Raw genomic sequence first — 27,637 nt, 5'->3', positions numbered from 1 at the left:
GTATTGCTTTGGTGACGTTTTAGTGCATGCAGTAAACTGTAACAATGAACTTGAATGGCCTGTATTGTCAGAAGAAAAAGGCCTGAGAAGCCTATTTCAAGGTTTTAATCACACCCTCTCATAGTTCTGTTTGTGGCTATCTCAGTGATCAGGAGCTCTCCTCCCCAATAATCAGCCTTGGAATATGAGGATCTTTGGCAAAGCAGCATTGATTGCTCATCTCCTGTTTCCATCAAGAAGCAACCTTAAGATCTCCCCACTGACCCTCCAATCTCCAATCATCCCCTTTGACTCCTCAATAAGCCCAGGTGCCCAATCCAGCAATTCCACCTCACTCTGGACATGCCTCCACCCCTCCCACCCCCTACCACAACACAACATCCACCTTTAGGGAACCTGAGGGCACATACCACCAGGCTCAAGGACAGCTTCTATCCCACTGTGATAAGACTATTGAACGGTTCCCTTATACGATGATATGGACTATGACCTCACGATCTACCTTGTTGTGACCTTGCACCTTATTGCACTGCACTTTCTCTGTAGCTGTGACACTTTACTCTGTACTGTTATTGTTTTTACCTGTACTACCTCAATGCACTCTGTACTAACTCAATGTAACTGCACTGTATAATGAATTGACCTGTATGATCAGTATGCAAGACAAGTTTTTCACTGTACCTCGGTACAAGTGACAATAATAAACCAATACCAATACCAACCTCATCACTGTCCTGGACACCGACTCTGCCCACCCTCCCACCACCCCAGATCACAATCCTCAGTTTATGACCACCAGTTTCTCTCCCCCGAGCCTCTGGACCAGCCTTGAACGCAGCCTCAGGCAGCATGTTTTCAGATGTGAGCCTATGCGATACACGGTTGGTAGTGCCCGAAACCTGGAGTCACAGGCACAGCTGAAGTCTGCAGCAGTGGGCCCAGGCTGAAGTGGCGATTGGCAGCTGACTGCTACAACCATCCAACCACACTTCAAAGTTTGTAAGTTTTACATATAAACCATATGCTGTGCTGTGTTTGCTCAATGGCCAATCCCTTGAAAATAGTACAGATATTTCAAAAAAGAAAGTTGCTTCATTAAAAATCTTTTGGGTTTATACGTCATTTCTTTCTGGGATTTTATTCAAATATAATTCCAGTTACTTTTTTTGCTTCTAATCTTGGTTACTTTGGGGTTATTGTCAACAATGATTATTTGGTTAGAAATCTTGTGGTTGGGGCATTCCAACATTTGCTATCAGCATGTCCTTGATACAGACAGTCTCGTCAATCATGGCAATTCAGAAGTATGGAAATGGGGCTGAGTTCATGAGCCACAGGAACAATACAGACAGCCTTAATGTAAACTGTGAGCTCTCTCCAGGGGCTACTTCCAAGTAATCACAACAGAGCGTGATTTGAGCCCTACTGTGGTTTGATGGGGCTTCCTCTGAACCAACAGAGGGTTAGATTCTGGCCAAGTCATGAATTCTAGTTTTTTCAAAACTAATTCTTCCTATTTTATGCTACAATCATTCATACCTTTATGGTGGCAGATTATTAATTGAATTTAAATTACAGAGATCCCATGATGGTGCATTATTAGTCCAATCTATTGTAGTCTTCATTAGATGGGCATACATTCACCCACTGGAAGTATCACATCTAGAAACTATATACAAGACTGTCAACTAATTGTAAATATGCAAGAGGTTCCCACCCCCAGTTGAGCACAACATTTGTAACACACGTAGGAAATGGTCGACTGGCTTATCAATAGTAATATCTGAAATAGAAAGGAGGTTGCAGTAGGAACCAGGACAAAATAACCATACACAAAGTCAATGAGCCCTTAGACAGGAGGATGGAGAGAAAAGGGGAATGAGGTCGATGGGGTGTGATGTCAGGTGGAAGACGGTGTGGGGAAATGAGAAAGAAAGAGAGAAAGGGAGGAGGGAGAGGGAAAGGGGGAGCAAAGATTTCAATTCTGATCACATGCTGAATATTGTCCCATCAGAAGCTGGGAGAGACTGGAGTGTAGTCAAATATAGATGGACCATAAGCGCATTGTGGAAGGTCCTGAATGGTTACTGGAGCTCATCTGGTTTACAGTGGTAAAGGCCTTCATAAATGCATTTGCAAACAAAACACTGCAAATGCTGAAAATCAAAGTGTCTGGAAACATTATGCAAATAGGTTAGAGCTGGTGGAGTTAATGTTTCATGCATAGACCCTCTGTCGAAATTGGACAATATTACAGATGAATAATGATATAAAAAATGAAAATAATGGAAAAGAGAAAGGTAAAGGGACTGCTTCAGTGGGAAATGGACTAGTTAAATGGCAGAGACAATATTAACATTAAATAAAGGTACGAATACGTATCAAGCTTACTGAGCCAGTTATGAGAAAATTGATTAAATATTCATTTTAATTCAGTGCAATATTTGAAATTTGAACAGTATGAAAATAGCAATTAAATGCTATAAAAGTGAATTTAGTAAAGTAAGCCCTTGGAAGTAAGAGAATCAGTACACTATTTTTCCTATTAATGTCAGAGGCTTGAGAGTGTGGTATTATACCTCATTAAGTTATTTAGGCTGAAGGACTGAAGTATCTTGTGACGGGATGGAAGCAGTTGTGAATGCATTTTTAAAAGAAGTTGCGTAATTCCACAGGACGGTGCAAATGAAAACTGCTGCTAGATATTTGGCTGCAAGATAAGAGGCAAAACTGAAATTGAGCAATCCTGATGTCTGTGCTTTCATCAAACATGGGACTCACAAAGAAGAATGTCTGTTGTTTAGCGTTCTCTATCAAAGAACTGAATCAACATTCTCTCTGAAATCAAACAAAAAACTCACCACCATGAACATGAGTACTGCTCACAAAAAGCATCTAAATGATGTTGGTTCAGGCTGCGTCGGAAGTAACCTAAAAGTACACATTGGCCTCCTTTTGTAGCTGTAAATCTGTCGCTGCAGCATTTACTAAAAGCTTTGCTTTTTTTTTACTTTTCTTTACAATGGACACAATGAGGTACTGGTCAGAAATATATGTAAAAACTAAAAGTAATATATTGAAAAGATACAACTTCCCCATTGCACATATAACATCACATATACATCGGTTACCTGGAGATAATACGAAATTCTAAGAATGTAGAGATTCTTGACAAATATTTCATTTTAAATCCTTTTTCTATCTTAATTTATCAACAGATTTATTAGTTAAAGGTAAAAGTGTTGAAAATAACATTCTTCCATCACACTTCTGTTTCAATTTTATGTGTTTCATTCTGGTTTTGGGCCCTTTTTGTCCCTAGCAGAGTGTAGAAACCAGAAGATTATAATTCTAGTAAAAAGACATTAACAGTTTCTCTTCAAGGGATGCTGGTTGACTTGATAAGTGTTTCCTGCCTTTTTTAGTGGAAATGCATAAAGAGCCATCAAGCTGTCAAAAATCCTTCAACAATTAACCTCTGCACGTCTACATATTTAACCCAATTCCCCAAGTGGAGTGCTTATGTAGCAGCTTCAAGAGGTGGGCTGGGATGAAACTAGCAGCAACCAGAGTGGTTTTTTTTTTATTTAAATCTCTCTTTGGGGACTCCTCATTGAAATATCCTGGGATAATTTTCACCTTTTGCAGGTAGAGTGCTAACAATTGCGGATTGACCACCCTTTACAGATTGCCTGATCTTCCTTCCCATTGAAGTCAGTCAGGTGGGGTGGGACACAAGATGGGAGAGGGTTCAATGGGTCATGGGTGACAAGTCCACTTCACCACTTTTTCACCTACACCAAATGTGAAAATAATCCCTTTTGACTTTTGGCAAACAGTCCCACTTGAAGTCTTTAAATAGATGTTCTTCCATCTTTCCTGTCCCACTGCTTTAATTTCACATTTCAAGTCATTTCTCTTTTTTCTTTTCACTATTAGTCTATACTATACCAGTCTATACCCGTCAACTGTATGAATTTCCCACCCTTGACTAGTAATCACATTTAGCATTAAGAGATTGGTTAATAGCAGAGTGGATCCACAATCTTGGCATACAACATGAATCTACTACATGAAGGTATTATGCAAATATATGGCAAATAATGGCACAGTTTGTTTTGCTGAGGACAAGGCTCTTATTGATTTTGAACAGACTCCTTCCAAGTAGTAGAGACAGGGTGTTTATTGACAGATTCTGGATTTATATCACATCCATGTGTACAAAATCATTTCACTGTTAAGTTTCACAAACATGTTACCAAAGCAGGGATCCCCAAAAATCAAACTTCTTTAAAAAACTCAAACCTGATGTCATCATTCCTCAAACATACTTTCATATGACTTACTTTCCAAGTAAATTCTTTCAGAATAACACCAGTGAAGTTCTTATAGAATAGCTCTAGCAAATCATTAGATTTTGTGACAAGTTTCAAAGCCCCTCATCTTTCAGGTATGTAACAAGCCTGAACTATTCTGGTTATAGCATGTCACAAACATACTATTACAGAAAACTCAGAGCAGGCCAAGTGTTCATAAGAATGTGAGTGAGCCTATAATCATGTGATAATTCTTCTCTGGTTATAACTAGAACTCCTGTACCAAATGAAAAGAAGCAACAGTAAATGTCCCCACCATCAAATCTACTGTGTGATCTGTAACTTCCTGATCAACATAAAACCACAGCCTAACAACCATTCTCCTATTTGCTCTTCTTTATTAAAACACTCCACAAATATGACCCCAAAATCAGCAACTTTGGTAACTGATATCATGCTGTGGGCTTACATTTTTTTCATGTAAAACATTAGACTTCCCCCACCTGCATCACACATTGTGTACTCCTGCTTAAAGCTTTCTGGAAATTTTTTGCTTGAGCCATTTCCTTGCGCTGCTGAATAATGCGACAGGTTTAATTTTGGCCATCAGTCACAGAAACAACCATTTCTGGCTTTAATCAGGCTTGAGCTCTCTCCATGGTGCACACATGCTCATGATCAGGAGGTGACAGGCTCACCTACTTCCTAACAAAAAAAGTTCAGATTCTGGTTTAATCCTCACAATTTCTGCTTTTTTTTTCTTGGTAAAGGAATAAAACAGATGGTAAACTGAGATATTAGTGTGGGAGGCTAATGGCCAAAGATTGATTCTGGACCTTCAATGAAAATATTTAGGAATAACTGATGAAATGCACTGCAATGGCAGAGCAGGAGCAGGACTAATCTTAACTTCAGTCAGGGGCTTGATCATACTGTAACTCTGTCACTTTCATTCCAAATTTAAACTGAGACAACCTTCTCAATCAAACAAGAAGCAATGGACAAGTTTGTTATCAAAGCCATCAGCAACAGAATAAGAAGGACAGCTTGCTATTGGTTTTGATAACAATCTTGGATTACGCTCTTCAATCATGTCATTAACAGATCTACCAAAACTCACTCATTTGGAACAGTTGCATTTAATTTGCCTTAAAATTACAAGAGTAGATATGGAGATGTTTACAGTTGTGAGGCCAACTAAAACTGAGGGCCTCAGATTTAAAATGATCACTAATAAACCCAGGAAGAGTTTCAAGGGAAATTTCTGTATTTAAAGAGGTACAAATGTGGACCTCAGTACCCAGGGAGATAGATGGCATGGAAATATATAAGGGTAAGCTATATAACCAAATGAGGGAGAAAAAGAATTGAAGGTTTCACTGATAGGACAAAATGGGTAGAGGTTTGCAATGTGTCAAAAAACTGGATGAGACAAGAAGAGCCAAAGGAGTAGAATCTATGCAAATATTAACCTATTTTGATGCATCTCGTTCCAACAAAATGTGCATAGCCCTGCATTTAAAATCACTGATCTTAGTCCTAATGCTTCCTTAAGTTTGGTTGACTCATACATGTCCTTATGCCAAACACAAAATATGGGAATGTCTTCCACATTAAGACAACATATGAATGTCACATCATGACACTCCCAACCCAGCGTTAAGTAGATTTAAAAAGGTGGTTTAAAGCTGGTTTGGTGCCTGAATGGTTCTGTCCACTGCACTATCCAGATGGAACTCAGCCAAAGGGATGAAGAGTTCCAGGTGTCGCTGCTGTTCTATATCTGAGCCCAGATAGCAGCTGAGCATCCCTGGGTTAGTGGGATGGATGCGGGACTAAACTTCACTTACTGGTCAACACCATAACCCTCTCTGGAAATGTTTGCAAGTACAGAAACTGAGCAGGACACAACTGATTGCAAAGCCTCATCCTGCTGAATACCCAAATGACAGTCAAATGGCTAGGTTCAAACTTGAAAGAAGGCGAAATGGACGGGGCATCCCAGAGCAGCTGGTATCCAAAGGGTTGTATATCAACAAGATGCTGTAGCTCTAGGAAGGAAGGAAGGAAGCTAGGTGCACTTATCAGATCAGTTGAAATACTCCTCAAAAAATAAATAGTAACAAATATCTCATGAACACACATGGGACCTGTGCACTGATGGTTTATTTCCAGTCAGCTTATTCTGAGATACCAGATGGCAGCACAATCACCATCCGAATTTAAATTTCCATCATTTTTTACAGCCAGGAACGTGTATTATGTAACTGCCAACATTTTTTATGTAACCTGCTTCTGTTTATTCCTTTTTCACAAAACAATCAAGACACAATATTAAAAAGTCGGAGAGTGTTGGTCTCTGAAGAAGAATATGATGTGGAAGAAAATGTGAGGTTTTCCACTTTGGTAAGAAGAAAAGAGAAACAGAATATTATTTAAGTGCGGTGAAACTATCGAATGTTGGTGTTCACAGAGATCTGAGTATCCTCACATGAGAAAACAGAAAGTTAGCGTGAAGATACAGAAATTAATTCGGAAGACAAATGGAATGTTAGTTTAGTTTTAATTGCAAAGGAGATGGAACATAAAAGTAGGAAAGTCCAACAACAACGTTACAGGATTTTAATGAGACCATACCTGGAGCATTGACAGTTTTGGTTTCCTTAATTAGGGAAGGATATACTTGTATTTGAGGAATTGTAGAGAACGTTCACAAGGTTGGTTTCTGGGATGCAGTTGTCTCATGAGGAAAGATTGAATAGACAGTGAAAGAATCTCTAGAGTCAGAAGAATCATAGATGATCTTATTGAAAAGTAAAAAAATTCTGAGAGAGCTTGATATTCCAGTGGGAGGAAACTAGAATTAGGGGTATAGGTTCAAGAGAAAGGGTTGCTCGTTTAAGGCTGAAATGAGGTACAATTTCTTCCTTCAGCGGATTCTGAATATTTGGAATTCTCTACCTCAGAGAGCTGTGGAGGCTGGGTTATCAAAGTATTTTCAAGATGGAGATAGATATTTGGAGTGCAGGAAAATCAAGAATTATGGTGATCAGACAGGAAAGGGGTCAAGGCCAACTATCAAATAGTCACTGAATGACAGAGCAAACTCATGGGGACTTGTGGCTAATTGCAGTGCCTATCTCTTATGTTCTTACATGGCAAGGTTACATTTAGAGGCCTGCTCCATTATAGTGTGATTCAATGAAAACCCCAGGACTAGACAGTTAATAAAAATTCAGACCAAAGAATGAACAAGTAATATTATAGGATTTGGGAAATCCTTCCCAATCTGCTTGTTAACACATAGCCATATTTTCCATTTTCACAAAAGACTGTTTAGACTACTCATTTTTATCCAGTGTTAAATCCGTTTTTGGCATCAAAGGGCCCCAAACACTGCTTATTTTGATTGCTTAGGAATGGTGCAACATAAAAAGGAATAATGGAGATAAAATATAAAAGAGGTGAGGTGCTTGAATTCCAGCAGTTACTGTAAATTCCTTGAATTCTTTTTTTTCAATGGCTAGGGTGAGGAAGTGCAGCTGGGCTGGTAACAGTTGCCCATAGTTTAACACCAATCTAGTTTGTTGATATCTTCTTTTTACAAAATTCTCTTCCTTATTATCATAATCTGTTATTAAAGAAATGCTGATGTGTTCATCCGGTTACAAACTGGCTACAAGTAGCAGAGCCTCATTTCTCTACAGTTTCCATTGGTTTGTACTGTTCAGTCTAAACTGTTCTGAAAGTGAAAGCAGAACAAACTACAGTTTCTTTTTAAGACTGTAAATTCTCTCTACAGCCCTTCGAAAAATGCAGATCTCACCAATATTTATGCAAGAAATATTTTACAGGAGCAAATTAATGACATGCTTTTGTAACTTTTAACCATGCTTTCCATAAACCATCAGGTACTTTATAAAAATGCACTCTAAACTTTAATGGCAAATTATTTCATTCTCAGCTTACATTTTAGTTGTTTGGTTTGGTACAAGAAGTCGAGGCATGACCTTTGGAAAGCTATCAGGGATGCCAAGAGGCAATACCGACACAAAATAGAGTCCCTGACCAGCCGTCAGTTATGGCAGGGCTTACATGCCATAACAGGCTATAAGACAAAGTTGGGCTGCATAGCTAACAACAGCACATCCTTCCGGATGAACTTAACGCATTCTGTGCACGTTTTGAACAGAAGGGAAGTGGATTATCACCATCCACCCTGACAGCCACCAATGAAGCTGAACCTGTGATCACAGTGGAGGACGTAAGATCAGTTTTCCGGAGAGTGAACACGAGGAAAGCGCCTGACCCAGATGGTGTCCTTGGCCGTGTGCTCAGATCTTGTGCTGATCAGCTGGCAGAAGTATTTGCGGACATACTTAACTTCTCCCTGCTTCAATCTCAGGTTCCTACCTGTTTTAAGAAGACCACTATCATCCCGGTACCAAAGAAAAGCAAGGTAACATGTTTCAATGACTACCGACCAGTGGCTCGGACATCCACCACCATGAAGTGCTTTGAGAGGTTGGTCATGGCATGCATCAACTCTAGCCTACAAGACAACCTAGACCCATTGCAATTCACCTACTGCCGAAACAGGTCTACAGCAGATGCCATCTCCCTGGCCCTACATCCAGCTCTGGAGCATCTGGACAGAAAAGACACTTACGTTAGACTATAGTTTATTGACAGAAAAGACACCTACATTAGACTATAGTTTATTGACTACAGTTCTGCCTTCTATACAATAATCCCAAGTAAGTGTGTCACCAAACTCTGAGACCTGGGACTCAACATTTGCCTCTGTAACTGGATCCTTGACTTTCTAACAAACAGACCGCAATCAGTGAGGATAGGCAGCAATACCTCCGGCACAATCATTCTCAACACTGGTGCCCCACAAGGCTGCTTCCTCAGCCCTCTACTCTACTCTCTATACACTCATGACTGTATGGCCAGATTCTGCTTTAACTCCATCTACAAGTCTGCAGATGACACCACCGTTGTAGGCTGTATCTCAAACAGCGATGAGTCGGAGTACAAGAAGGAGATAGAAAGCTTAGTGGAATGGTGTCATGACAACAACCTTTCCCTCAATGTCAACAAAACAAAAGAGCTGGTCATTGACTTCAGGAAAGGGGGTGGTGTACATGCACCTGTCTACATCAATGGTGCTGAGGTGGAGAGGGTTGACAGCTTCAAGTTCCTGGGAGTGAACATCACCAACTGCCTGTCCTGGTCAAATCACATAGAAGCCATGGCCAAGAAAGCTCACCGGCACCTCTGCTTCCTCAGGAGGCTAAAGAAATTTGGTTTGTCCCCTTTGACTCTCACCAACTTTTACAGATGCACCATAGAAAGCATCCTATCTGGATGTATCACGGCTTGGTATGGCAACTGCTCTGCCCAAGAAACTGCAGAGAGTTGTGGTCACAGCCCAGTGCATTACGGACACCAGACTCCCCTCCTTGGACTCTGTCTTTACCTCTCGTTGTCTTGGTGAAGCAGCCAGCATAATCAAAGACCCCACCCACCTGGGACATTCTCTCTTCTCTCCTCTTCCATCGGGTAGAAGATACAGGACCCTGAAGGCATGTACCACCAGACTTAAGGACAACTTCTACCCCACTGTGATAAGACTATTGAATGGTTCCCTTATACAATGAGATAAACTATGACCTCATGATCTACCTTGTTGCGACCTGGCACCTTACTGCACTGCACTTTATCTGTAGCTGTAACACTTTACTCTGTACTGTTATTGTTTTTTTACCTGTACTACATCAATGCACTCTGTGCTGACTCAATGTAACTGCACTGTGTAATGAATTGACCTGTACGATTGGTTTGTAAGACAAGTTTTTCACTGTACCTCAGTACAAGTGACAATAATAAACCAATACCAATACACTCTACTCTAATTCAGTGCTCTGACCAAAGAAATAACTGGATCCTTGAAGCAGCCAACATTTGATTGAGGATCTGAGTGTGCATTTATAGTAATTAAGAGGCAACAAACACAGATGTGCTGATAAGCAACAATGGCCTGTTGGTCTAACCTAGGCAGCATAACAGAGTCATTATTTGAAGGTAGTAATGGATCAGCACCATGAGAATTACAACACTAACTTTGTGCTAAATAAACAGTGTCATTGGAATTGACTCCACAAATATAAAAACGGTTGTATTTTCTAGCATTCCCTGGGGCTTCACCAAAACAATCAGGCAAAACTTGACATTAAAACAGATTAAAACTTGTTAGAGAGATGGATTTTTTTAGGAATATCTTAAAGTGGCAGGGCAGGGAAGTGGAGAGGGACAGATAAGGAATTTTAGGACTCTGGTGGCTGATTGAATACACTGCCATGGTGTGGCAGTTGGGCACGTCCAAATCTGGAGGAATGCAGTCTTCTCATAGTGCTGCAGAGGAGAAAGTGGGGAAGGTGGCTTGAAGAATCAGCGTTTTCAGTTCAAAACATTTGTGGACTAATTGTAACTCAGAGAACAGCACCTGGTGGGAGTAATGCATGGGTAGCAGTTTTGGTATTGGTATTGGCTTATCATTGTCACTTGTACCAAGGTACAGTGAAAAACTTGTCTTGCATACCGTTCGCACAGATCAATTCAGTTTTGAATGAGCTTCAGATTCTAAAGTGTACAAGATGAGGAAATCATTTTTCCAGTGCTAGCCAAACCTGGATAAGCTACAGCAGCAGAAGGACTAAAATAAGGATATAGACTGGGAACATTACAGAGGTGGAAGTAGGCTACCTTTGTGACGGAGAGGTTACAACAGCAGGAGCTCACCTCAGGGTCGCAAGGTTATGGGCAACTTGGTTCAGCCTCAGACAGTAGTCAGGAAGAGGCATAGAATCAATGGCTAGCGAACAGGCAAGTGCCTAAAGATCTCCCCTTAGGGTTTAATTGAAGAAAATTTTGAGCTCATCCATGTCGGACCAACAACATGACAACACAGAGATGGTGGCTGAGCTAGGAAAGCTTTCAGTGAGGTTGAGGTGGAAGCCTAACCTAGCAAAATCAGTCTCTCAGAACAGAGTTTGAGTATGATAAAGGAAGACCCTGAGACATCCACATGGACCATTTCTAATTGCTCAGAATCCATATTACTTTTACAAGCAATTAAATCTTACCTCATATGTAAATTGTGGCCACCACCCATTAGACTGACTTCTGAGTTCATCAATAATTAAACCTCTGCAATGGGGCAAGGTTACCTTAATGATCATGTTATCATCATTGTTATCGGATGTTACCAGCTACGTGACGCTAGGTAGGTTTACTCACCATCTAAATCTAATTGTTGCTGAACAATGTACCAAATGAGAAATACATTATAAGGTCAACAAAACTCCAGCACTCTAGATTCCACCAGAGTTCAGACTTTTCTTGTTTTATAGTCCACAACAGATACATGAAGAGCAACCCTAGCTCCATGAAACCTGACAAGTACTCTCTGTAGTGAGAAAATGTCAAGTTTCTACACCGAGATGCTACACCTTCATGCCTTATTGACTGTGAAGTGTTGCCAAACCTTTCTGTATTTCCCAGTTGCGATTTTGCTAAGAATGGGAAAATTTGCTAAGAATGGGGAAATTTGCTGACAACAGGAAGGGCAATTCGTCCCTCTTCATACTCGCTCACATCTATGACAAATTCCATTCTAATTTTTAGATTGTTTTTCTCAGCATTCGATGTGATTGATCATTCTCTGCCATTGACTTTATTTACGCAGTTGTGCACATTTTTTTTTAAACACATGGATTTGTTTTAATTACATTCTCATGTTATGTTTCATTCTTGTTGTTGGACCTTCAGCGCTAATTTCAGTTATGTTTACACAATTCTACAATGTGTGTATAGAAAAATCAAATCTTATATAAAACTTTTGAAAGGTCACATCCTAGGTTAACCAGTGAACAAACTGGAAGCAATTAAACCAGAGAGATTAAGAGTCATTTGACCGCATTAGGCTCCATGGTCAGGAGACAGGGTAGCTAACTTTGAAAATTACTTGCTGGAAAAGCAGCAGCAGCTGGGAGTATGCATCAAGTGCCACTTTGAACAAGAAGACTGCAGAGTTCGAAATGATCCCTAATGTAAACAGGGAATTAATGTCTGCATAAGTTGGCACTTTACAGGGATGTCAGCAGTTAGGATGGAAGAAATTGAGGGGTTGTGAGCGGGGCATACGTAGTGGGGATATAAAGCAGGTGTAGTAATAATAGGAAGCAGTAGCTAAAAAATAGGAGTTCTCTCTATCACCAGCAGAACACGCTGAGCTACTGGGGAATTCGAGACTAGGTCACCTGTCAATTACCGTACAATAAATTACTGGAGAGAAAGGAGTTCAGGACTCCCGATGCATTCACAGGCATCAACAATTGAAGCATCACATGTCCACCAAGCTTAAGAATCACAGCCAATGCAAATTTAGTTTTTTAAAATAACAGCCTGATGAAAACGTATATACTAAAACAGGTCTCCTAGAGACCGTGCGATGTGAACTCGATCATTGGGAATATCTGCAGTTGCTTTTGGGAGTTAGTGGTCTTGCATGGCTACACGTCTCAGCCCTTGCCTACCTGCCTCCTCCGGGCTTGAGGGAAGGAGTGAAAGTGGGTATTGGCTCAGGATCTGAACCCTGCAATTCTGTGGCACATCGCACATCCTGCACCCCAAGGGTGCAATGAAACCGGCGCTTATCAGAGCACGCACTCACCCGGCCCTATCTCCAGTCAGACATCCTACTCTTACATCTGCAACACAGGTCTTTCTCATACTTACTCACCAGCTTCTAACACCACCCCTGGGGATGCAACCAGGGATACCACCTTCGGTATAGGAAGCAGTATTTCAGAATGAATACAAAACCTTACTCTGTCCCTAAACTCGCAAACACAATTCGATAAATATGAAAGATGGAAATCTGAAGAGAGACACAAGCACTGTCAAAATCTACACCGGCAGCATGCAAATAGGGGCGAAGCAATGCCGGTTCTTGGTAATGGCCATTCTGAAGCGGTATCAGTCCTTCACCCTGAGTAATGGTACATCTCACTGCTGCCAATGTCAAGCCCTCTCTCTCTATGAGAAGCCGTGGGCTTTGGAAGTGAATGGATGCAGACTTCACACCAGTCACCCGGCTAAAGCAACAAGAGGGGAGGAAAAACTCCGGGTGGAAATTAGAGGTCTGGAAATAAAGCGAAACTCACCCACCTTCTGCTGCTCTGTCACCCGGCCACCCTGCGCTGCTCCCCGGCGTCTCTTCCCTCTCCGGCTCTGCTCAGCATTAAATCATTGGAGGAAAAGGGAGAAGATGGCGACTCCGGGCTGAGTGTGGGGGAAGATTGAAAAAGCTCTGCGGCTTTGAAAGAAAACCGAAACAGCGAATAATGAGAAAGAAAGGAGGAGACTGCGAGTCCCTCCTCCCACACACACACACGCACACACAGGGGGAGCAGCGCCTTTGCTGGTCTCGCTTGGGACAGCACTGCTATCACTGGGCATTTTCAAATCTTTCCTAATTCACTTCTCCAGGCACTCAACCCAGTGAGCCAAGGAGAGGCAGCAGATCGGGATCTGGAGGGCGAGAAGGGAGATCCCACGGGAGCCAATGGCAGCACCAGGATGATATCGTTGCTCTCCAAAGATCAGCGTTCCCTCAAGTCTTGCCTCTTCTGCATCCCTAAGTTTAATGACCCAGCTATTGGCGAGTGTGGTTTCAGCTGCCTTGGTTCGAAGCTCTGGAGTCAATCCCTAAATCTCTCTGCGTCTCCATCGCTCCACCTTTAAGGTGCTCCTCAAAACATGTCTCTTTGATCACAAGTCATTTGTCCCTGTATCTCCATCGATACGACGAGAAAATGCTGGAAATTCTCAGCATACCAGAAACAATCTGGAGTTAAAGAAACGGGGTTAATAATGCATCTTTTCCTCATGATGTATATCTTTCAGAGGTTCAATGGCAAATGTTGTCTGACATTGGTATGTAGCACCTTGGAGGTTATTACTACAATAACAGTGCCACGTACAAGAAAATTTATTGCTGCAACTAAGTCCAAAGTATCAAGCAACATATCAACCAAAGTACCAACCTGGGTGACTAGTGTGAAGTTTGCATCCATTCACTTCCAAAGCCCACGGCATCTCATAGAGAGAGGGCTTGACATTAGCAGCAGTGAGATGTACCATTACTCAGGGTGAATGACTGATACTATTTCAGAATGGCCATTACCAAGAACTGGCATTGCTTCACCCCTATTTGCATGCCGCCAGTGTAGATTTTGACAGTGCTTGTGTCTCTCTTCAGATTTACATCTATCAGGTTTATTGATGCACCATAGAAAGCATCCAGTCTGGATACATCACAGCTTCGTATGCCATCTGCTCTGCCCGGGATGGCAAGAAACTGCAGAGAGTTGTGGACACAGCTCAGCACATCACAGAAACCAGCCTCCCCTCCATGGACTCTGTCTAATCTTCTCGCCGCCTCGGTAAAGCAGCCAACGTAATCAAACACCCCACCCACCCCGGACATTCTCTCTTCTGCCCCCTTTCATCAGGTGGAAGATACAAAAGTCTGAACACACATACCACCAGGCTCAAGGATAGCTTCTATCCCGCTGTTATAAGACTATTGAATGGTTTCCTAGGATGATAAGATGGACTCTTGACCTCACAATCTGCCTTGTTATGGCCTTGCACCTTATTGTCTACCTGCACTGCGCTTTCTCTGTAACCGTAACACTTGATTCTGCACTCTGTTATTGTTTTACCTTGTACTACCTCAATGCACTGTGTAATGAATTGATCTGCATGAACAGTATGCAAGACAAGTTCTTCACTGTACCTCGGTACAAGTGACAATAATAAACCAATTCCAATACCAATTCCAAAGAAAATCTGACATCTTCATGGACACTCATTGGAAGAAGTTGGCAAAAAATGAATCTACTGTCCTTCAGACTTCATGTTGGTGACAAGTAAAGAGATCATTTATTTTTAAAATCTGGATAATGAAATCACTGGAAGTCAGTGCTTGGACTACAATCACCACAGTTCCATGTGCATATGCAAGCTGTGTGGGTAAGCACAGCTCCAATGTCAGATACAAGTTTGCCAATGACACCACCGTTGTTGGGTGAATCAGAGGTGGTGATGAGTCAACGTACTGGAGCGAGATAGGACACCTGGTTGAGTGGTGCTGCTACAAGAACCTCTTGCTCAATGTCAGTAAGACTAAAGAGCTGATTGTTGACTTCAGGAAGGGGAAGGAGGGTGAACATGCACCAGTCTGCATTAGTGGATCAGCAGTGGAGAGTATCAGCAGCTTTAAATTCATGGGTGTTATATATCGGATGACCTGTTCTGGACCCAGCACAAGGAAGGCAGACCAGTGTCTCTTAAAAGGTTAATGAAGTTTGGCATGTCACTGAGCACACAAACAAACTTCTACAAACTTACTGTTGAAAGTATCCTGACTAGTTGCATCATGGTCTGGTACAGCAATTCGAATGTGCAGGAACTTAAGAAACTGCAGAAAGTGGTGGACTCAGCCCAATATATCGTGTGCACATTTCTCACCACCATCGCTAGTATTCTACATGGGGCACTGCCTAAAGAAGGCAACATCTATCATCAAAGATCCCCATCATCTGGGCCATGTCGTCTTCTCACAGCTACCATTGGGCAGGAGGTACAGAAGCCTGAAGTCCCACATCACCAAGAGCAAGAACAGCTACTTCCCTTCAACAATTCAGTTCTTGAACCAACCTGGACAACCCTAATCATTAACTCAGTATAGCAACACTATGACCACTTTGACCACTTTGCACTACAATGGACTTGTTTTTTTTTGTTCTAATTGGGTTCTTTCTTGTAAAAATTGTGTTTAATTTATGTTTTTCTTGTGAATGTTGCGTATCTGACACTATGTGCCTTTGATCCTGCTAGCAAGCAAGTTTTTTATTGCACCTTTGTAGTCCTGTGCATATGACAATAAACTCAACTTTGACTTTGTATGTGTGTAGTATCAGGAAGAACTAATGTCTTTTGAAAAAATCACACTCCAGGTGCACTTTTTAAAATATATGAATTTTCCTTTCAAATGCTGGAATGAATGTCAACAACCCAAAAATACAAGCTGCTTAATTAATATTTGGAATGGATTTTGCTTAACCTTATTGGCAAGGGTGGCCACTGAATCACAGTTCCTTAACCAGAATAAAATATTTTGCATCAAAGCCTTTACAACTTGGACTGTGTAAATGTTGCAGCAAGGAGGTGTTGCTTTTTCCCTTAAGTAAATACAGAACCTGCCCAAATCACTCAGCAGGTCAAGCAGCAGCTGTGGAAAGGGAAACAGAGTTAACATTTCAGATCAAAGATTCTTCATCACAATGACCTGAAACATTAATTCTTTTTCTGTTCCCATAGATGCTGCCTGGCCTGCTGAGTTCCTCCAGCATCATAGTGTTTTTCATTTAGATTCATCATCTGCAGTCCTTTTACTTTTTCACTTGTTTTCTCTGATGATCTCAGTTTTGACAACACAGAAACAGGATATCGTTAAACTTTTACTGCTTGCAGCATGCAACTACACCTGTTAGATTCAAAAGCCACGTGACATTATTATCAATTAGAAGCTATTATTTATGGATGGAAGAGACGTAAAGTAGAATTGGAGATTGAATCACTGACGTATAATCTGCCCTTTCACATTAATGTATTGTCTTGTCATCTTTGAAACCTGATTCTGAATCCAGTTGTTGGAATAGGTGTCTTATTTCGCTGCCTGCTGTAGCATTTTATGTGAACTGAGCATAGGCTTTTATAAATCTTCAGTTTTGACAGCTTCCAGGAATGAGATAGCCCAACATGAAATCCGCTGAAGTCAGATAAGTTATCAAGCAGGAAGAATTAGAGGACTGATGAGAAATAGAAAAGCGTGTTTCATCACAGTGAGGCAGATTTAGCTTTATTGCTTTTAATATTATAAATGTTAAGCTTTTACTTGGAACAAAGGGGTTTATCTGAATAAAAATACTTTCATTTCTGTAAGTTGCTTTGAAAATGCATCACCATTTGGAATTCTTTTCAGTGAATTTAAATAATATTTTGTGACATAAGGACTTTAAACTCCTCCCTTCCTGCTGTGGGATATGATACATGAAGAATGTTCTAGCTGTCTATTTGCTTCAGTCCTCTGTAATAATCACAAATAGCCAGGTGCATGGTTCCAATTTTTCCAACCTTTAAAACCAAATGCCATTAAACTGAAAATCTAGCTATTTCTGCTTTGAGATCTTGATCCAACACATTTCAAAGTATGAATCTTCATAGCTCTCAGACTGGGAAATCTACCTGCTAATGCTGCCCCCTTGAAATCAATGGGAATAAATGGCTGTCTACAATATGATAAGTAAATCTTTTTATTTGATTTCAGACCGTAAGTTTAAATATATTCAAATAATGTTTTATTGCTTCTATTTCTTAGAAGTTCCAAAATCTTTTTGAATGCTCTTGAATGCCTGCGTCTCTACTTTCTTGGAAGTTTAAGGAGATTGGGCATGTCATTGAAGACTCTGACAAATTTAGATAGATGTACAGCGGAAAGCATTCTGACTAGCTGCATCACGACCTGGTATGGAAACTCCAATGCACAGGAACACAAGAGGCTATAGAGAGTGGTGGACTCAGCCAGTTCCATCATGGGTACAGCTTCCCACTCTCATCAGGTTCTTGAACCGATCTGAAAAACCTTAACACTACTTCGGACTATATATTTTTTCTGTCTCTCAATCTTGCACTAGTGTCATTGTTTATTTTGTTGTTTATTTTGCACACCTGTAAGTTATGTATAATTTATGTTATTTTAAGTTTATACTAGGTTTGTCCTCGTCTTGTAGTGTCCTGTGCTGCTGCTGCAAAAAGCTAACTTTCGTGGCATTTATACCTTGTGTATGTAGGCCTATGACAACAATAAATTTGAACTTGAACTTAACAGCTTTGATAGCTTGTGAGCCTGAAGGTGAGCCTCACCAAATGTCAAAGCTATTTGGGAACTCAACCAGCCACTTAGACTGGGAGAAGCCTTGCTTTACACTATGGTGCACTGGGCCACAATGGTGAAATGGGAGGCAACCTCCCAGCAGAAGACTTTGTGATATATATAAATGACTTGGATGAAAATGTGGATGGGTGGATTAGTAAGTTTGCAGATGGCACAAAGATTAGTGGCCTTGTGGATAGCGTGGAAGGTTGCCAAAGGATACAGCTGGATATAGATCAGTTGCAGGTAAGGGCAGAGAAATGGCAGCTGGAGTTTAATCTGGGCAAATGTGAGGTGTTGTACTTTGGGAGATCAAATGTAAAGGGAAAGTACAGAGCTAATGGCAGGACCCTTAACAGCATTGGTGTACAGAGGGATGTTAGGGTCCAAGTCCATAGCTCCCTGAAAATGGTTGCATGTCGATAGGATGGTAAAGAAGGTATATGGCATACTTTCCTTTATTAGTCGAGGCACTGAGTTCAAGAGTCAGGAAGTTATGTTGGAACTTTATAAAACTCTGGTTAGGCTGCATCTGGAGTATTGCATTCAGTTCTGGTCACCCCATCATAGGAAGGATGTGGAGGCTATGAAGAGAGTGCAGAAGAGGTTTGCCAGGATGCTGCCTGGATTAGAATGTATATGTTACAAGGAGAAGTTGGATAAACTAGGGTTGTTTTCCCTGGAACAGCAGAGGGAAGACCTGACAGAAGTTAATACAATTATAAGAGGCATAGATAGAGAGCAGGTATCTTCTTCCCAGGGTCAAAATGTCTAATACTAGAGGGCATGCACAAGGTGAAGGGGGAAAGTTCAAAGGGGATGTGCAGGGCAAGTTTTTTTACACAGAGGATTGTAGGTGCCTGGAATGCGCTGCCAGAGGTGGTGGTGGAGGCAGATACAATAGAGGCATTTAAGTGGTTCTTAGATAGGGGCATAAGTATGCAGAGAATGGAGGTACGTGGCCTATATGCAGGCAGAAGGGATAAGGTATCATTAGCTTAATTAGTTGGGCACAACATCTTGGGCTGAAGGGCCTGTTGCTGTGTTGTACTGTTCTATGTTCCATGTTCTAAGGGCAGTCAGCCAGTGAACTCAATGCAGCAGAAGGTCACCATCTCTCCCCCCAACCCCACCCCGCCCCCACCCCCACCCACCACACTTGTGGCTTCTGAAGGAGAACAACAAGATCCACCAACGTGATTGAGGAACTCATAGGGCCAAATTATGACAGATTGCAGAAAAATGCTTTGCATTTCTTGAGTTCACAAGGTGTAGGAGTAATCTGATAAAAATGTTTAAAATGATAAAGAAACTTGTTGAAGCAGACACCACATTGCTTGCTGGGGAATCCAGAGCAAGAGACCACAATTTTCAAACTAGAACTGAAGCATTCAGAATATGAATAAGGAAGCATGTAAGCAAAAAGGGTAGTGAAATCTGGAACTCCCTCCTGCAAAAGACAATGCAAGGTGACTCAGCTGAATTCTCAAGACTGTGACTGATCAATTTTGGTTAGGTAAACATGCAGCATAAATGCTGAAGACAGGGAAATGGGATTGAAGTACAGCTCAGGCAGCATATCAGGAAAGAAAAAGAGAGTTTAATATTTCTGGTCAAAATCCCTTTGTCAGAACTGGGTCTTTAACTCTGTTTCTCTTTCCACAATGCTGCATGTTCTGTTGAGTGTTTCTAGCACATTTTGTTTTTATTTCAGATTTCCAGCATCTGCAGTAGTTTTGTTTTTGCAATACATTTCAGTAGGATCTAAAGGGAAGAAAAGGATTGAGGGGATGAATGGTCATATATTTCTCAGCATATTGTGGGGGTAGAGCAGAAGGAATTTCATTCATTCAATATTAATATAGATGAGTTTGTAGCACTTATTATTTATCCTAAAAAACTTGGAGAGAGCTTCATTCTCTAACATTGGTATCTCAAATTGTATCCCAATAAATTCACAAAGAACAAACCAGAAATGAAAATGCAGATTTGCATGAGTTTAAATCTTTGGAAGATAGTACTTTAGAAGGGAGGTGAATTAATAAAGGACAAATTTAGGAAACATCTCTGGCAGAACAACTTACCTCTACATTCCTCATCCGAAGACAGTATAAAATGTTTAATGTTAAGGGTGAAGAGGAAATATTGGGCAACAGATAGGGAAATTGCAGAGGGTGCATTGAGGTACCAACAATACAGTTAAAGGGAAGTGCTTTGTGAAAGTGGACTGGCGGCTGATATGACAATGTGGAAATATGTGTTAACGTATCCACTTTAACATTATACCTTTTGGTTCATGCTGTCTTCCTTCATTTTTTCCTAAAAAATGTGCCACTCCACATTTCCCCTCATTAAATTTATATTAAAATAAGTAAAGAGTTCCTTAAAGAGGGACTATATGGTTGAATGGAAGCTACAAACAGTGGAATTGAGTGAGTAGGAAATGGAGTGGAGTTGAAATTTGTAGGCATAAGAGTCTGAACGGCCAAGTCCTGCTTCCATGTTCCCATGGCATAGTGACATGGAATGGCCCAGAGTAGCTGCCTTTACAGTCATGTTGTGCCATAGCTTCTTAACTTCAACAACCATACAGCTAGTCGCATGCTGGGCTGCATTGCCGTTTATCTGCAGACTCCCACCTGCAGCAATGGTTTGTCCCTATGCCCACCAGCTTTGCTTATCATTTCATAATCTCTTAAACCTGGCTCATTCCTGAAGACAGTTAATCAACTATAACTACTTCATTTGGTGAATGGGTGGGAGACAGAGGAGAAAAGATGAAGGAAAATTGGGAAGACACCTGAAGGATTAGGTGATTGAGGAACACGAGATGGACTGAGGAGTGTTTTCTTGATCTGAACTTCTTACGTTCTTATCAATTAAACATAAATTTCTCAGGGTGAGGAAAGCATCACTTCAATATCCACTTTCAAGAGCTTTGTGATCAGTAACTTAGTTATTTTAACATATGTTTATTAATTCTATGTACTTTGGGAACAGAAAGAACAATTTGTTCCGGTACAAAGGAGTTGATAATGTGTATCAGTTTGTAAGATTCTGATGGGACACATATAGTTAAAGCCACCGAATAGCTAAAGCAATTTGGGCACTATTCAGAACAAAGTGGAGTATACTGCCATCAGTTGGAGCAGATATTTTAGGCAGTTTTAAGGAAGAAGTTTATTCATAGGAATAGGATTAGACTAATTCTGTTAAATTATGACCAATCTGTACTTTATCATAAATTTACCTGCATTTTTTCAGCATCGATATCTGATAAAAATCTATCAATACTAATCTTGAAAATTTCTGTATTCCCAGAATTCACAGCTGTAATGTGGACACCTTGGTAGGTTCCTAGTCTAGGATGCAGTCGCATGATGAGCATGCTAAGTAATGTGTGAGAACCATGGAGACTGCAAAGAGGTGTGTCTGTTTTATCTGAGGTTCTTCTCTGATTATGCACGTGCACACGACGCATATGTGATCAACTGCATCATACAGTGATGTCACACTTGTTTACATATAGCTTCCAACTTTAAAAGGAAAAATAATGTCTGAAGCTAGTGCAACATTTTGGCTTTTGCAGGTTTTGAATACTATTTGATCTTTGTAGCTGTCCTGATGTTGTTTGTGTTGACTTTGGCGACTCAACAGATATTGTTGATGCAGCACCCAAATTTGGACGCATTGTAAGTGTCACGTCCTAACTTGTTTCAGTTATGTTCTGTGCCAATTCTCCTTTGACAATGAGAGGACTCACTTAGGAGTATATTTAAACCCATATCAAGTGAACACATATATGTGAACCTTTCTGAATCTCTCACCTACCCTTAAGAGATAATTTTTAGAACAGTATATTGTAGCAGCTAGCTACACACTACGAAATGAAGACACAGAGTCACTGGTTTGAAATCCGAAGTCCAATGAATGACAGGGGAGCAGTGCGCCTTTAATGTCCGAAAACTTCCAGCACTACAGTTCCCGCGCTGACGTCACGCGCGGGTCACCTGACCTTCCCGCGCGCGGGCTTTCCCAGCCCGAAGATGGGGAAGAAGGAGGGCCCTGCACCATCTCGGATCGGGGCCTCCGACAACATTCGCGATGTTGGTAGCCGGTTCGATGCCAGTGCGGTGAGTTGCTGCAATATCGTCGTTTCTCCAATATCTCATTGACTCATCTTTAACATACCTGAAGTCTCAACACATGAACCTTACCATACAACTGATCCTCTTCCCTGTACATGTCATGATGTCTGCTTTGCTTCAAGTGCCTTTCTTCCACATTCCTTTTCAGATTTGGTATATCAGACACAGTGCCCTTCTAAATTTTATGTGCATCAACATTTCTGCAGGTCTACATCTTGTCCTGGAATATGGTATTGATCTAAGAGATTCTACAAGTATATTAAGAGCAACAGGGTAAATAGGGAGAGATGAAAAACCTCTACAAGTGTGGCCTCCTCTACACTGGTGAGACCAAACGCAGACTAGGTGACCGTTTCGCAGAACACTTGTACTCTGTCTGTAACCGCGACCTGCATCTTCCCATTACCAGTCACTTCAACTCCCTCTCCCACACTCCTCGGCCTCCTCCACTGCCAGGAGAATTCCAAGCGCAAAGTAGAGGAACAACACCTCATTTTCCGTCTTATAACCTTGCAGCCTAATGGCATGAACATTGAATTCTCCCACTTTAGGTAATCCCCACCCCCCCTTCCCCACAATCCCCCCCCCCCCCCGCCATGCTTCTTCTCTTCTTCCTTTTCCTAGCCTCCTTTTTTTTCCCTCTCTCTTCTTATCTTTTATCCACCCTCCGGTGGATCTGCTCTCCCCTCCTCTCCTGCACCTGCCTATGACTATTTCTTACCTGCATTTACCTATCACCACCTTATGCTCACCCCGCCTCCCCTCTTTTGTCCACCTATCACTGCTCTGCTTTTCTCTCCTATATATTGGGCTTCCTCTTCTCCTATCTTCAGTCCTGAAGAAGGGTCCTGACCCGAAACATTGACCGTCTGCTTTTCTCCACAGATGCTGCCTGGCCTGCTGAGTTCCTCTAGTATCATCGTGTTTTTCATCTGGATTCCAGCATCTGCAGTCCTTTGTTTCCCTAAATAGAGAGAGAAGAGGTTCCCTTAAGGATCAGGAGCCACAGGAGATGGAGAAGGTCATGGAAGCTAGGGAATACAAGGAAGACATTAGTGAAGTCTTGAAACATATCCACGTTATAAATAAGGAGGTGTTGGCAATCTTAAAGCACATAAACGTGGATAAGTCCCTGGTGCCTGACCAAGTGTATCCTAGGACATTGTGGGAAGCCAGGGAAGAAATTGCTGGGATCCTGGCAGAGATATTTGTATCATCATTAACCACAGGTGGGGTACTGGAAGCCTGGAGGGTGGAACAAGTTGCCAGTGGAAGTGGTAGAGGCAGATACAATTACAGTGTTTAAAAAACATTTGAATAGCTTCATGTACAGGAAAGAATTAGAGGGATATGGGCCAAATGCAGGCAAATGGGACTAGCTCAAATAGGCAACTTGGTTGGTTTGGATGTGTTGGGCCAAAGGGCCTGTTTCCATGCTGCATAATTTTATAATTTCTTGACTCTAGGAGAAAATCTGTGGGATGGAACTTGAAAGACCTGATCTGCCTATCTTCTTTGATGTCTCTGACATTGCATGTACTGATCTCTGAGCTTCTCTTTGAGGCTGAACGCTAAGGAGATGTGAAACACTGTTTAATTCTATTTCATTTAATATCACAAACCATTCATTTAAAATGAATGAAATTGTGATACAATTGCATTGTTCAACACAATCTTCTTGGAAAGACCATGTATTACAGATTATGGAACTGAGTTCTCCTATTGCATATTCAGTGGTGATATGTGACCCATGTGGTTTACCTCAATCCATGTTGAATGGCTGTCCACTAACACCAGGAATGTGTCCACATTTTTCTCCTGTTAGTCTCTATTGACATGCTGCATGGCCTTGTGGCCCACCTCCGCACTTGGAGTCATGCTCTCAGTGGCTGAAATCTGAAGGTTTACTAGACCATGAATGTACTGGATGGCTTTTCCTGGTCCTTGTCTATGCCAGACCAGTGGACATGGTTGTCAAATGCTCACACGTTCTTCCAATCTACTATAATTCTATGAGCCAACCATTCTGGAATAGAATTCCATTTGTGTAGTCAGCGATCATGATTAGTTGCTTTATTTTTTGACCATTATGAGAAACTAGGCATCACATCTGGCTTGGGGTTTTCAGTGTTTCCCCATACTATGGTCTCAGACTCAGCATGCTTTGCACTTTGTGAACTTCTTGATGTACAGATCTCTGCACATAATCGAGCAGTCAGCAGCTGTATAAGTTTATATTAATTTATTGGTCATTAACTTTCACTTTAATTTTAAGATTACCACATTTTCCATCATTGCCATTGGTGGCATATATGCTATATAAACTGTGATCGTCATGCTGCTCCTCAGCTACAGTATTGTATAAGCCTCTCCTTTGTAGCCTTCTGTTATCACTGTTCCCCTTACACTGAGAACCAATGTGGCTGACAATATTCTGGTTAGCCATCCTTAGTCTTGTCTCACACACTTCTGGCAGTTGAAGTATTTTCCTGCCCTAAACTGACATACCTGTGTTGGGTGACCTCCATTATGTTGGTAGTGTCTCTTCCCACTGTTCTCGCTTTATGTAGCCAAACTTGCTCATGTGATCTGTTTGCTTTGGCAGCCTCCTTCCTTGCAGTTGCCATTTGCTCATATACCATACTATTCAATGGCTGAAATTCTTTTTGGAAATCTACTGACGTGGTTGTTTTACGTGCATGCTCAAATGTCACATCTTGTGCTTTCCATAAATTAAATTGCATTTTGCGTAAGTATCATGATTGGAGGCTTCACATGTCAGCACAGATGTGGTGGATGGAAAGTTTCAGACATTCAAAACCACTTATATAAATGATAGAATTTCTAGGCAGAGATCCTTAAGAACTTATAACTCCTTTCTCTTTCATTTATGGAATATCAACCCCGGTCAATCAATAAATTCTGATCCCATAATTTGCTCACTGCAGAATGCATTTCTAATGCTACTTTCGTCAAACATTATATTTGTAGACTGTCTTTCATTAAACATTATATTTGTAGACTGTCTTACTTACATCTGTTCATGTTCAGAAACCAACATGTATATTCAAGGAGTCCTGACTGTTCAAAATGGTTACTCGTCATTCTAATCTTGACACATCCTTAAAATAGACGACTTTCAGCGCTAATGGAGATCCAGCCACATTCCCTCTGTACAGCAACATGACAAGTAGAAAAATACAGAGAAGTTATAAAACCTTATTGCTCCACTGTTTTATTACACTAAGCATCAATCCCACAAAGGCACCTTGTCCTGTGACAGTGATGTCATTACTTAGCCACAATTTACTATCAATCTCCATTTGCTTGTCAACCATGGAGTAAAAGCTTTTAGGATTCCAGCTGTTAACTCTTAACTGGATCCCACACATAACCTTCTCAAGCATGATTACCATACAGACTGTGAACAATGCACTTGTCTGCTTGCTGGTCATGGAACTTTCATAGTACTGTCCTCTCTTCTATGAGACAGTCTGTCAGAGTCAAAGGTGACTTGCTTCTATTCCAGTTGTGTGAGTCCTGAGGTGACTGAAGAGTCCTTTGTGAGATCGGTGGACTCTGCTATAGGACACTGTGGCTGAGTGGGTGTTTGGGAAGTCGTGTGCTACTTCCCTTATTTCTGCTTGGCTTCTGCATGCTCACAGAGGCATGGGAATCCCTGACCTATGACCAGTCAATGTGGAGAAGGAACTTCACAGCAGTCAGCTCTTTCTCCACATTGAGTGGTCATGGTGTCAGGATTCCCATGCATCTGTGAGCATGTTACATGTTGTTATGGAGGCTTTGAGAACATCTTTGAATATTTTCCCAGTTCTGAAAGTTCTGAAAACTCAGAATAGAGTGCTTGTTTCTGGAGTCTGGTGTCAGGAATGCAGACCAATGTGATTCATTCCCTGGAGCTGTTGAGCATGATCAGAGCCTCTGTACCAGGGAGGTTGGTCTGGGAAAGGACTGGTTTCTGTAATAAACCAATAAGCTCATATGACTCTGATTTAGTTTGGGAGCCTTCCAACAAACTTCCCAGAATTCAATCTTTGTCACCTCACTTTATAACTAAGACAAATCCAATCAGAGTCATCAATATATAGTACACGGATGATGCTGTATATGGGCACACTTGGAGTCCTAGCTTCAAATCATCCTTGATTTCTTCACTCACACATATATAGGATAAGTCTCACACTAAACTTTTGGAAGAAAAAGGACCTACATTAACTCACTTCTGCCACATAACACACTCCTGACAACCAAGAACCGGTACAAAGTTTTGGAAAATGTGAATAACTTTCCATATTTTGGAGCCATCTCTTAGCAAAGCCAGATATTGACAGTGAAATTCATCACTGCTTCCAATGCACCAGAAATTAGAAGGCCAAGATCTTAGTTATGGTACAAAGCTCATGGTCCAGTGAACAGTGGTGTGTGTGTGTGTGTGTGTTTGTGTGTGTGTGCATGCACACACGTGCACAAGTTCATGTGAGATATTGGTGTTAACAACATTTAAGGCGTAAATCAACTTGCACATCAGTATAAACAGAACTAGCATCAAGTTTAAAGGGAGGAATTAAGAACGTGTGAACAAAATTTAAGGTAACAGATTTAGCAGTACTTAAGTCTGGAAAGTTCATCATTATTACTGTGGTGGAAATCAGATAATGCTGATTAATTCTAGGAAGTTTAATGTCCAGTCAAAGGGAAATAAACTCCTTAATTCTTTCATTAGGCACACACTGAATAAAGGAAAAGTACTAATGGGCATGGAAGTGGTTGAATCATCTAAAACAACAAACAAGAACAGTAAGGTTGAAATCTATATGTGAATTATATATTAACTTTACCATTACATTAGGTACCCATCTGCCCAGCATTATATAATAGCTGTACATGGGAAAACAAGTGGGAGAATAGTTTTCGCTTAAATGAATCTTCATGTGTTTGTATTATGAACTTAAAGCTCTGAACAGAACAATGAAATGATTAATGTGAACCACAGGGCATGCACAGTAATGTATTAATGAAATTGTAAGCCATGTGAGTAAATCTTAAGAAACTTACAATGTCAGAGATGATATTACTGACGT

General features: G+C 41.1%; 1 protein-coding gene across 2 annotated transcripts in view; it reads right to left on the bottom strand.

The window, feature by feature from the left end:
* cdc42se2 (CDC42 small effector 2) overlaps positions 1-13,709 on the bottom strand; it is a 156,810-nt gene extending 143,101 nt beyond the window's left edge. Inside the window, exon 1 of one of the 2 annotated variants that reach the window (XM_052019596.1) lies at positions 13,550-13,709. The gene's annotated coding sequence lies outside the window, so the exon portion shown is untranslated. The remainder of the gene's footprint in view (positions 1-13,549) is intronic. The other variant, XM_052019594.1, reaches the window with a different exon arrangement.
* Positions 13,710-27,637: the final 13,928 nt, after the last annotated feature.

The sequence above is a fragment of the Pristis pectinata genome, chromosome 7 (assembly GCF_009764475.1).
Source record: "Pristis pectinata isolate sPriPec2 chromosome 7, sPriPec2.1.pri, whole genome shotgun sequence".
In the NCBI taxonomy this organism is placed as follows: Eukaryota; Metazoa; Chordata; class Chondrichthyes; order Rhinopristiformes; family Pristidae; genus Pristis; species Pristis pectinata.
Note: the sequence above shows the minus strand (reverse complement) of the source record. Positions and strands in the feature narration are given on the sequence as shown.